This window comes from Astatotilapia calliptera, chromosome 3 (assembly GCF_964374335.1).
Source record: "Astatotilapia calliptera chromosome 3, fAstCal68.1, whole genome shotgun sequence".
In the NCBI taxonomy this organism is placed as follows: domain Eukaryota; kingdom Metazoa; phylum Chordata; class Actinopteri; order Cichliformes; family Cichlidae; genus Astatotilapia; species Astatotilapia calliptera.
This window is the reverse complement of record NC_137424.1, coordinates 78,108,029-78,121,294: the sequence shown is the minus strand read 5'-3', so window position 1 is coordinate 78,121,294 and position 13,266 is coordinate 78,108,029. Positions and strand designations below refer to the sequence as shown.

General features: G+C 47.7%; 1 protein-coding gene across 2 annotated transcripts in view; it reads left to right on the top strand.

The window, feature by feature from the left end:
• The window catches only part of LOC113016447 (uncharacterized), a 180,127-nt gene that overhangs the window by 33,585 nt on the left and 133,276 nt on the right, over positions 1-13,266 (top strand). The gene's annotated exons all lie outside the window — the stretch shown is intronic.

The following is a 13,266-nucleotide window of genomic DNA, read 5'->3' as shown; positions in this document are numbered from 1 at the left end:
GATGAGCTCACGTCGCTAACCTGGTCACAGAGGGAGTACCGGCAATGTAGCAATGTATCGCGATAACAGCGTATGTCCCCCCCTCGGCCAACGCGGATGCAGCCTGTGACTCTCCACTCAGTGGTCAGCAGACTGCAAACACAATCACCGAGAGCCCTTCTCATAATATCAGGGGACTTCAATCATGCCTCACTGGACTCCACACTGCCCACCTTCACCCAGTATGTGACCTGCCCAACCAGAGACAATAAAACACTGGACTTACTGTATGCCAATGCAGAAGAGGCATACAGTTCATCACCTCTCCCTCCCCTAGGCAGATCTGATCACAACCTGGTGCACCTTGTCCCTGTGTATGTGCCCTTAGTGCACAGGGAGCCACCAGCCACCCGCACAGTACAGAGATGGTCAGAGGAGAGCGAGGAGGCTCTTAAGGATTGTTTTGAGTCGACTGTGTGGGAGGTGATTTGTGATGACCACGGAGAGGACATTGACAGCCTTACTACATGCATTACTGACTATATAAACTTCTGTGTGGATAACACCGTACCTACCAGGACTGTACGGTGTTTCTCCAACAACAAACCTTGGATTACCCCAGAAATTAAAACCGTCCTCAAGCAGAAGAGGAGGGCCTTCAAATCCAGAGACAAAGAGGAGTTGAAAAGGGTGCAGAGAGAGCTGAGGGGACTGATAAGGAATGGGAAGGAGAGCTACAGGCAGAAGATGGAGAACCAGCTTCAACAAAACAACGTTGGTGAAGTCTGGAGAGGCCTCAGAACCATCTCAGGCCACAAACAGCAGAACTCTCTGCCTGGGAGGGATGTGAGATGGGCAAATGAACTGAATCATTTCTTCAACAGATTTGATTCAGCCATGAGGCAGTCTGCAACATCGGCTGCAGACTCACCCACCCCCACTGCTGCTGTTCCACCTCAGACACTTCACACCTCCTCTATTCACCCTGCTCACTCCCCCCCACCCCCAACAACAGCATCCAATACACACTCAACACAAGGCTCCAGCCTGTCTCTCTCAACCACCCAGGTTAGGAGGGAACTGAGGAGGATTAATGGCAAGAAGGCAGCGGGTCCAGATGGCATCAGCTCGAGGGTCGTCAGGTCCTGCGCGGACCAACTGTGTGGGGTGATGGAGCACCTCTTCAACCTGAGCCTGAGGTTGGGAAGAGTCCCACAGCTCTGGAAAACCTCCTGTGTTGTACCAGTGCCAAAGACTTCACGCCCCAAGGACCTCAACAGCTACAGGCCGGTGGCTCTGACATCCCACCTGATGAAGACCCTGGAGCGGTTGGTCCTGGCTCAGCTTCGGCACCTAATAAGCTCATCACTGGACCCACTTCAGTTTGCCTATCAGCCTGGCATTGGAGCGGATGATGCCGTCATTCACCTCCTACATCGTTCCCTCGCTCACCTGGAGACCGCTGGAAGCACTGTGAGAATCATGTTCTTTGATTTCTCCAGTGCCTTCAACACCATTCTTCCCTCGGTTCTGAAGGACAAGCTGGTGAACTCTGGAGTGGACCATCACCTCACTACCTGGATCCTGGACTACCTCACCGACCGACCACAGTATGTGAGGACTCAGGGCTGTGTGTCGGACAGGGTCGTCTGCAGTACGGGGGCCCCACAGGGAACGGTTCTGGCTCCGTTCCTCTTCACCATCTACACTGCAGACTTCTCCCACAACTCCACCCAGTGCTTCCTGCAGAAGTTCTCTGATGACTCTGCAATAGTCGGCCTCATCACTGATGGGGACGACAGGGAGTACAGAGGTCTGACCCAAGACTTTGTGGACTGGTGCCAGCTGAACTACCTCCAGATCAACGCCAGTAAAACCAAGGAACTGGTGGTAGACTTCGCAGGCACAAGCATTCTCCACTGCAACCACTGAACATCCAAGGTATGGACATTGAGGCTGTGGACAGCTACAGGTACCTTGGTGTTCATCTGAACAATAGACTGGACTGGACTCATAACTCAGACGCCCTCTACAGGAAAGGGCAGAGCAGGCTGTACCTGCTGTGGAGACTCAGGTCGTTTGGAGTGGAGGGCCCACTCCTGAAGAAATTCTATGACTCTGTTGTGGCTTCTGCTATCTTTTATGGCGTGGTCTGCTGGGGCGGCAGCATCTCTGCTGGGGACAGGAAGAGACTGAACAGGGTGATCCGAAGGGCCAGCTCTGTTCTAGGATGCCCTCTGGACCCAGTGGAGGTGGTGAGTGACAGGAGAATGGCGGCTAAGCTGTCATCCCTGATGGACAACATCTCCCACCCCATGCAGCAGACTGTGACAGCACTGAGCAGCTCCTTCAGTGGGAGACTGCGGCACCCACGGTGTGGGATGGAGAGATTTCGCAGGTCTTTCCTCCCCACTGCTGTCAGACTCCATAATAAAGACTTTAACTGATCAAGCACACACATCCATACATATGCAATAACACTAAGTGCAATAATCCTTTCTGTCATCGTTGTATTTTTACTCAGTTGTATATAGTATTTGTATTTGTATTCTATTTTTATCTTATTGTATATTTATTTTATTTTATTCTATTCTGTACAGTTGTGTACTGTATTTATTCTTATTGTATTCTAATTTTTGCCTCATAACTTTTGCACTGTCCACTTCCTGCTGTGACAAAACAAATTTCCCACGTGTGGGACTAATAAAGGTTATCTTATCTTATCTTATTCTGGTGATATTCTTTTTACAGGCCACCAGTAGAATATTTATTAAATGTTTATCATATTTAGGCCATTCCTGAGGTATATATCCAAAGAACATAGTCTTACTCTCGAGAGGTATTTCGCATTTCAAGATATCCTGTAAGGCATTATGTATTTCTCTCCAATAATCCCTCAAGATAGAGCAGTCCCAAAAAATATGGTAGTGATTTGCACTTTGATTTCCACAGTTCCTCCAACAAGCAGGGGGGTTATCATCATAATGAGACTTCTGAGAAGGTGTTATAAAGTACCTAATTAGGCACTTCCAGCCGAATTCCCTCCACTTTTGTGAGCTGGTACACATCCACTGATACCTCCATATTGCCGTCCATTCTTCCTCTAATATTTTTATCCCTCCTTCCTTCTCCCATTTTGTTCTAATATATGAAGTCGAATGTGGTTTCAAACCCATTAGACCCTTATACAGACATGATACAATTCTATCAATAGTTTCTGAGTTATAGCTTTTTATAAACAATTCCATCAAGCGTGTGTTTGTCATTGTTACATTTCTCATCTTCGTGTCAGCATAGTGCCTTAACTGCAGATATCGATAGAAGTCTTGTTTTTCTAATGAAAATGTTTTTCTAAGCATGTCAAAGCTGAACAATTTTCCATCTTTCATTATACTACACAGGGCTGTTATGCCCTTACCTGTCCAGTCCTTGAATCTAGAATCCAATTCATTAGGCTTGAACTCTGAGTCGTAAGCACACCATTTAAGAACTGTAATATTGGTCTCGAGTTCATATTCCTTTATAATAGTTCTCCATGTTTTAAGGGTCCTTTTCACCCACATGTTATCCTGAAATGTAAATCTCATTGGAATGAAGAAGAAGTCCAAAGGCGTGGTTAGGCCCAGACTTGTGGCTGTTTTCAATGTAAAGCCCATGTTGCAGGCAGCTGCTGCTCCTTACTGGCCCACAGCCTCCACTGATGGATGTGTCAGCTCACTTGTACTGTAGCCACGGGGAGAGCGATGGTGAAGCTGACAACCAGAGGTGTAGCGCTATTTGTTGAAGTAGCCCAGCTGTGCCATGGAAGCACAAGTTTCCAGAGATGATTGGACTGTGAGCAGAAATGATCCATGTTGGACTGAATTGAAGAACAGATCATAAAGTCCTCTGTGTGCCCAGCCCGTCTGTCTGAGCATCTTCATCAGTGTGCAGCTGATCTACAGCTAATGTGCTGATTGATGAGCAGCCTGTTCATGGTGATGATGAGAAACAGATTGGATTCAAAGCACAAATGAGTGAAAAAGGAGCAGCAGCCATGATAGAGCGAGTCCTCTGCTGACAGAAATAGTGGAGTGAAGGATTTGTGCAGCGTTTCTCTGTGAAAACAGCTGATTCAGATCAATGAGAGGAGGATGAAGGAGAAGCAGCATGTTTCTGATAGAAGCATCACTGCTGTGCTACAAACTGCTGGAAGTAGAAGAAGTCAGAGCAGTCGATAACATGAAGTTACAGAGTAACTGTCAAAGGAAAGAAGGGAGAGGACGAGAAACATTTGTTCAGTGTCAGCATCAGATGTCAGAAAAATACAGGAACCTCATACAGCGCTTAGAGAAGATGATTCACTGCATATGTAATAAAGTGTACAGACAAATGGAAACATATGAAAGTAACTTTGAAGGCAGCAGAGACGTGTTTGCTCTCAGAGACGTGTCATGTTAATAAGAGACTCGGGGAGGACCAGCAGAGAGGACAGGCTGATTGTTGTACACTGGGACAGTTTAAGCTCAGCTTTTACAGCCCATGTAGCAGACTGTCATCAGAACCAGTGGATGAAACCACTGCAGTGAAAATAATGTGGTGTGGGGATTTTAATGGTCACAGTGAGCAGAGCAGGCAGTGAAGAATGAGTGAAGTTAAAGAAGCTGTACAAGAGTAGATATTAGAGCAGGGACAGAGTCAGCAGCTGATCTCAGGATGGTCTCAGATTGGCTGTCAGGTGTTTGTTGATGGCAGGAAGTCACAGACAGGAAGTGACCTCACTCCTGTAATCAGTAGCGGTTTTAGATACGGGCGACTCGGGCGGTTGCCCGGGGCGGCATCGTGGTGGGGGGCGGCATCACGGGCATCGGCAAAAATAAATAAATAAATGCTCGTACTCATGCTGCCCCGACGTCAGCCAGCGCATATTGGGAATGGCACAGGCACCGATCGGTTTTCTGTCGCCCATTTGCTGGGAGTAAGGGCGCCCTTCGTTTGCGACGTACAGCAGCTTTTAGTGCTTTTAAAGAAGTGGGTTGCAGGTTGAGGGAGAATTCTTATTTATGCTTTTGGAGAGGAGGGCAGGGCGGTGGGGGAGTCTCTGACTGGCTGGAGCAGCATCTAATAACCAACTCGCAAAATAACGCAAAATAAAAACAAACCAACAAACACGAGAACAGCAGACATTATAATACAGACTTATAATTTGCACCGATGTTTTTTCGAAATTCTATACACGAGAAGTGAGCGCGAGAGCCCTCGGTGCACCTGCTCGCTGCTGAAGTCAAAGTAAACTTTATTGTCATCTCCGCTACAGTCCAGCATATAGAGAGACGAGACGACGAGGCTGCAGTTACAGCAGTGCAAGTAAACAAACAATAAATATAAGAAGAGTAGGAAAATAAATATACACTTTAGGACTCGGGGTAAAGGGCTCAATAACAATTTAAAATTTACAGTTTGATGATTTAAAGTCTCACACACAACCCGTCGAAAGGGGAGGGGCCAGCTGCTTCCAAATAGAGCACATTTCATTCATGTTGTAAATCCAACATAATACATAATCCAATCCAATTATGGATTCATGATTTGAATCCTGGGTTGTGTGAAATCTCAGAAATGCACCCTAGACAAAGTGAATCTGTGAACTAAGGTGTAGGTGTGTTAGATCATGTTGTGGTGATCCTTGGGTTGAGGGATGGGTGTTCATACTGGAGTGCAAAATTAAAACCAATGGAAGATGGACAAGAACAGTTCAAAGCCATCAGGTCCTCAGTTTAGAAAAAATAGAAAAGGAGGAGAAACGAGCAAAAGATGCAGGTAAGCAGATGTGTGATTGGATCATGGCAGATCATCCTGAAACAATCAGAATCAGAATACTTTATTAATCCCTGAGGAAATAATGTGGGTTACAGTTGCTCCAAGAAGAAATGGTAAAAATAGCAACAGTAACAGACTAAACTCCTAACAATACATTATGTTACAGATTTTAATATTAATTAGTCAGTGTCAGTTGTTGATTTGTCCTGTTCTCATTGTGTGACGAATTATGATGGCTGTTTGGTAGCCGTTTGCATACTGTTGAAATCTCCCAATTCTTTGAATCTTTGGGCTGAAGGAAGGACAGTACTCGGTGTATAAATGCTCAATCAACAATCATTTATTTCCATACAATTCAATACTTATGAGCATTAGAACCATCATGATTCGGAGACCTGCCTGCAGAGGGTCACAGCAAGTCTCAAAATGGTGACGGGTTACTCAGCTTTTTATACTCTCTAGTGGCCCCCACCTAGTCGTAAAAGCCTAAACATTCACATTCTTTCTCTCTTACGGCGCCTAAGTTGTGACCCTGGCTCCCTGTCTTTCTGCTCTTCTGAAAGGTGGGGGTCTGGAATGTGGTCTGCTTCTTCTATTATCTGCACAAGGTCCTCTGCACACAACATTCTCTTCATGATTCAGCAGTAAAACATGTCAAGAAACAATGTAATACATTCAACAGTGTTGAGTAATACAGGTCAAACCAATTGTCACGGTCTCGCTGGCAGACCGTGGGGAAAGGAGGACCCAAAACGCAGACTCTGCGATGCAAACAGTGCTCTTTATTTACAGTGGAAAGCTGTAAACACAATAACTCCCCGTTGCTCCCTCGAACCCCGTGTGCGTGCTTCCCTCCGACGTCTGTGCTCGTGCTCCCCGCTGTTGTGTTACTGCACACCCTGTGCGTGCTGCCCTTCTGGTCCCTCGTTTCACCTGCAGGACAATACAGAAGCAGCCGTTAACACTGAACCCGCGCGCGCGCGCACACACACACACACACACACACACACACACACACACACACACACACACACACACACACACACACACACGATCCGCACTTCCTAATGCTACACACTGACTTGGAGTCTTAGCTTAATGATCCCGCGCCGGTGGGAGCTCCAACTCTCTCCTAAGTAGCTCCCCCGACGAGCCCTGATCACCAACAGGTGTGGCATGAACTTCAGGCATGAACCAAAACAAGCAAAAACCACAAAAGAAACAACCCCCCCAAGGTCACAGTTCCAAAGTCCGACCGCACCCCCTGCAGAGGAGCAAAAAAGGAAAAACACCACAAAACAGTCTCAGGCGGCCTTACTTTGACTTTTCATACTTTATGTACAATTTGCCAGTACTGCAGTTTTGTGTGTAGTGAGGTGTTTTCATGGTGTTTTCTTGGTGCTTTTACTAAAGGAAGGCTTCTATCAAATTCTTCCACATGTTGTCAAACTGAGCTGTGTGATGAAGTGAGTGTGACAGAAACACTCAGACTGTGTTTCTCTGCTTCATCAAGTCAAATCTGGTCCTCAGAGACTGAATAAAGTCCTGTCCCACTAACAGCAGCTCCAACAGTCTGTTCACTGCTTTCTTCCTGTCAGTCTTCATCTTTCTGCTGCGTCTCCTCTTCACACTGACCACTTTCTATCTAACAGTGAGCTCCCAGTGAAGCAGCAGCATTCAGCCTGTTAGAGTCAACACAAATGTCTCCATCCAAGCTCATGTTGTGCTTTGTTGTCCTCTCAGTCCCCCAGGTGGAGGTGGATTCAGGGGTGGAGTCTGTCCAGCTGCCCTTCAACACCACACTTCACCTGCCTGAAGACGCTAAAGTGGAGTGGATGGACAGTGATGATTATAAGGTCCACGTGTATAAGAACGGCTCTGACCAGCCTCACAAACAGCACCAGGCTTACAGAGACCAAACGAAGATGAATGAAGACCTGCTGAAAACTGGAGACCTCAGTCTGACCCTGAAACACCCCACAGATGGAGACAACTGGACCTACACCTGCACCGTCTACAGCAGGGAGGGAAACATCCTGCTGAAGAGAAAGGTGGAGCTGAAAGTCAGAGGTCAGTGCTGTAGATACAGGTCAAAGGTCAGAGGTCATGTAGGAGTTTATTCTCTAAAAGCTTTTAGTTTGAATCTATTTTCAGTTCATTCAAATAAAATAAATTCTTTGATGTTTTGATCTAAAAGCCAAAAATGTCAGGCGGAGCAACTGTGTGTTTAAATGAACTAAGAAGACCATTAAAATGATCCTACCTTCAAAATAAAAGCCTCTGGCATGATGTGAGTTTGGATCAAATCAATAGTTTTGTTAGTTTAGTCCAAATCAATGTAAATGTATAAATATCAATAGTTTTAAAGCTGCTGGGATCATTCAAACACTTTGATCCAGTCATTTGGATGTTGTCACATGTCAGGGTGGAGCAGCCATAAATATGAGGCTTTTATTGTGAAAATGCTGAGTGTGATGACCCAGAGGAGCCCATGGGGTGTTTGTGGCTGGATGCAAAGGTTTGTAGCTCTCCTTGTAAAGAGAAACAGCTTGAAGCTACAGAGGAGCGTCTGCAGAAGAAGACAGGGGAAAGAGGAAGAAGCTGAGGCCGCTGGAGAAAAGACAGGAAAAGGAAATCAGCTTCATTTGTTGGAGGCCGTTTGTTCATCACACTGAAATATTCCCACTTTAGAGACAGGAAACAAAGTGAAGTGTGGATTGATGTTTGTCTCCATGATTTGGGCCCTGGAGTCATTTCTTCATCTCCCACTTTAAGACATATTAATGTCAGCCTCACACGTCCCACAGTGTTGAGGAGCACTTGGTGAGGGCTAGTTCTTTAAGGTTCAGCAGCTAACAAGAAGGTGTATCGGTCAGGATACAGGAAGGAGGACAACAGGCTTCCACTTTGCCGGATTGTCACCACCAGCTGTTTTATTGCCACCTAGATGCTCAGTGTTGCCAGCAGTCTGTAGTAACAAACAAGTTGCCATGAGTATATAAATATATACAGCAACAGCTTCACTAAGATAAACATAAAGGATTAAATGAAATAAACCAACACATCCATCTGAATATACACATAACAGAACATATATAATTTGAACTATGCCAATCTTTCATCTCTTGCTCCAAACACAGAAAGGTCATGTGGCGGGGCGTGGCCTGCGGTGCCGTGCAGAGGAGGCGGACGCACCTGCACGGCATCCGCAATCACGCCCCGCCGAATTAAATATTGTACTGGGTCCTGTGATTGGGTTGTTGTGATGGTGTTGAGCGGGCAGCGGGAGAGCTGCAGCTCTGAGTATTGTATCTGAGTATCTGACAGCAACCGTCAAAGATTCAATAAAAAGCATCAAAATGCCACTGGGTCTGCCGTGTATGTTTACAGTGGTGCCGAAACCCAGGACGGGAGGCACGGCAGAGCCAGGAGTGGGCCAGCAGAGGGGGGAGCTGGCGAGAATGGTGGCCGAGCTGGCGGCCACGCAGCAGGAGCAGGCGGTGGTGTGGCGCCGCAGGCGTGAAGAGCTGCAGGACCAGACTGAACGCCACCTGCAGAGGATGGAGAATCTGGCGGCGCTGATCCGGTCCTGCCCGACACTACCGCCACCCCCACCGGCGCTCCCCAATGGCGCTGGAGTGGAGGACATCCAGTCCGTGCAGGCGCCTGTGCCGGCCCCCAGGTTGCGACCAGCTAGTACGCAGCCTGCCACAGCGCTTGTCCCCACACCTCGCGTGGGAGCCGCTGGGGCTCTGCAGGGCCCGGTGCCCGTTCCTGTGCCCCGGAAGAAGGCGGCGGAGCCGCTCCAGCCGGGAGAGGCAGCGGCGATGGCGGCGCCCGAGGAGCTGCTCCAGCCTGGAGAGGCAGCGGCGATGGCGGCGCCCGAGGAGCCGCTCCAGCCGGGAGAGGCAGCGCCGGAGGCGCAGCGAGGGGAGCGTGACTTGCTCCCACCGGGAGGGGCGGAGAAGCCGCGGGATAAGTCGGTGGTGCCCGTGCTAAGGGAGTCCGCGCCACCGAAACCCGAGGTTAGCGGGGTGAGCAGAGTGGCCTCACCTCCACCAGAGGCCGGTGCCTGCCGGACATCTGCCCAGCCGCCTGCGAGCCGGGGCGCACGACCGTACCGACCGCGTCGCGTCCACCTGCCACGTGGCCGACCTCCGGATCAGCTTCGCCAACTTTATTTTATTCACGTCACACCACACAACCACCAACCCCTGAGTCCCCGTGTTTTAACACGGCGGGCATGATTGCGGATGCCGTGCAGGTGCGTCCGCACGGCACCGCAGACCACGCCCCACCACAGGTCACAATTAAACACAGTGAGAATGTCATACATAGCCGAAACATCCACTCTAACTGTAAACAAAGGATCGTGTGGCCGAATAAAATTACTACATAATGGCGGCGGCCGGCGGCACATGCTTCGAGTTACGAGATGAAAAAATGCGGTGCTACAATGCGGTAGAATGTAACTAAAGCCGCGGCCAACATCAGAATCGGAAAATAAACATATTTAAGGAAACTTACTTTCAGTCATGAACTTAACACTCGGAGCATCACCGTGAAGGATGGCAACCAGGAACAGCTTACGAGGTAAACAGAACTCACTGAAAAAATCTCCCCTTCTCGAGTAGCATCGCGATACCCCCAACTTCTCCCTACATCATTTCCTACGACTCTGCCGGCTGCCGGAGGATTTCCATGATGCATTGAGTTTTTCCTTTCCAGTCACCTTTCTCACTCACTATGTGTTAACAGACCTCTCTGCATTGAATCATATCTGTTATTAACCTCTGTCTCTCTTCCACAGCATGTCTTTATCCTGTCTTCCTTCTCTCACCCCAACCGGTCGCAGCAGATGGCCGCCCCTCCCTGAGCCTGGTTCTGCCGGAGGTTTCTTCCTGTTAAAAGGGAGTTTTTCCTTCCCACTGTCGCCAAAGTGCTTGCTCATAGGGGGTCATATGATTGTTGGGTTTTTCTCTGTATCTATGAAGCGCCTTGAGGCGACTTTTGTTGTGATTTGGCGCTATATAAATAAAATTGAATTTAATTGAATCACTCTCTGCCTCACACGCCCTCATCTGCTGCTTTCCTCTGATTGGCTGCTTTGACAGAGTCATGATTGGCTGCATGTTTGTATATAAAGCAGCACGTTGCTGGCAGATCAGCCATCAGCTCATGTTTGTGACTGCAGCATGGCACCAGTTTGCTCCTCGTGTTTCAGTCCCAGACTGACCTGCAGCTCTTTAGTAAATTCAGACAGCAGCTTTGTAACTGTTAGTAAATCTGACCATGAATATCATTATGACACCTCTGACCACTCATTCTGTCTTTATTGGCTTTCATACATGAAACACGCTTAAAGTCACCATTGAATCTAAACTGGATGAAAGCAGCTGTGAGTCACTGCAGCAGCTCTGTGCCAACAACCAACCAACACCTGGGTGGAGTCCCAGCTGAAGCTGAGAGATACTCAGAGACAGAAGCAGCTGTATGGAAGCGTTCTACAGGACGGCTGACACAAAGCTGATGTTACTGATGTCTCCTAGATAGATCTCATGGACCAAAGGCTCTCTGTGTCATCTCGGCTCCAGCTGAACTAAACTGAGAGTGAATTTGGGCTTTCAGGGAGGGGTGAAAGCAGAGCGCTGTAAAGGAAAGGGCTGTGATTGGTTCAGAACACGTCAATGAGAAGAAAGGAAAGCTTCAGAGCAACATGAATGAAACAAAGTGTTTTGATGACGACTGAAAGCCAAAACTGTCCCTGAAATCAGAATCCAGTTCATCTCCAGCCCCGTCAGCAGTTCCAGCTGCAGTGCTGTTACAATAATAGTCATCACTTCTAGTTTCACAGCAGCAAACTGGGAACATTCAGCGTCTCAAAGATTGACCTGTTAGCACCTGCAGACATTGTTGAGCTGGCTCTGCTGATCTTGTCTTCATTTCTCCACTATTTGGAGAAGCTTCAGCAGGATCCACAGTCAGAGTCAAAGTGGAGTTCTAGCATGGACGTGACGCTTCAAGAAGCTTCAGACAGACAGTGTTCTCCAAAAGTTCTGCTCTAAAAGGAAACTTTGAGCTGTGATTGTTGTAGTCAGAAGGATGGAGGCTGGATCTTTGATGAGTGCTTGCACACAGGCTGTCTTTAAGTATTCTGGGACACAGCCAGAGGACAGACGAGTGTTCATTATTGGAAGCCGCCGAGGGGCAGGGACATCCCAAACTTCACTCAGGAACTTTGGAGGAATCATATCTACACAGCTTGATGAGCGTTTCAGTTGTGCCACAGTCCTTCAAAGCTCCTCCACAGAGACTGGCACAAAAGAAGATCAGATATGGTGGCTGGGGTCGGGGACATCAAGAAAAGAATCAGGAGCTGCTGTTTTGGATTTCCTCTCATTCATTTGATGCTTCAGAAAGTTTAGAAAGTGAAGACGTTCCTCACTCGATGCCGTAATCTGATGAAAACTTGCAGGATTTCAGACGCTCCACTGAGCTCCAATGAGCTCCAAAGAGCTCCAAAGAGCTCTGGGCTGTACTTATTAGAATGAATTAAAGGAGAGAAATAGCCTCGCCTCCTTCACCTGTTCATTGAAAGCAGTCGTTCATGCTTTCATTTCTTGATGACGCAGCTGAAGATTCACCTTCTTCCGTCTCCTTTCTGCCCTCCGGCATTGTCTTTTCAGACTGTGAATGTCTTTGTGGATCCAGGGCAGCGAGCGAGCACCACGTTTAGTCCTGATCTTAAAGGTGCAGTTGAATCTAAAGTGGATGTACAAAGGAGGTTCAGATCATTCAGTGTTTGTGTGTGTGAGGGAGGAGGAACACCAGTGGTGGTAGAAACACTGATGAACATGTTTCTCCTGCTTCCTCATGAAAAGAGCGTCAGCGTACTGACACGGCTGCTTTTGCCTGATCACTTGGAAAAATGATCTCAAACAGAATCCATCAATGATCAGAGAGAAACACATCAGCTCAAAGCCTGGAGTTCATACTGAAGCCCACAGTTATATGTAGGCCAACAACACGCTGTTTGAAACCAATGAATTTACTGTACTGAGGAACTCAAATGAGTCAGTAAGATCATCAACATGGATCTTAAAATCAGCAGCTCAGATCATGTGATCACACATAAGAACCATGGAGCAGGAAACATCTGAGAGTTCAGCTCCAACTCTGATGGAGTCTTAGGAGGGCGGAGATACCTGCACAGATAGGAGCTGTTTCACACTTTAACAAGCAGCACCTCCAAACTACACCCTTCATCCACCTTAATAGGGGAGCATTTGAAGCCAAAGCTCCACCCACCCAGCCACTTCCTCTGGGCTGACTGAAACAATCATATGTGGGGTCAGAGTTCACAGACTAGACAGTCCTCTCCAGGTTTCATCATGTTTCTGTTCAAAACATCAAATCAAGCTGATGGGAAGTTGTAGAATCCTTCAGAATAAAAGCCTGACTATTCAGAGCTCCAACATTAAGAAGAGC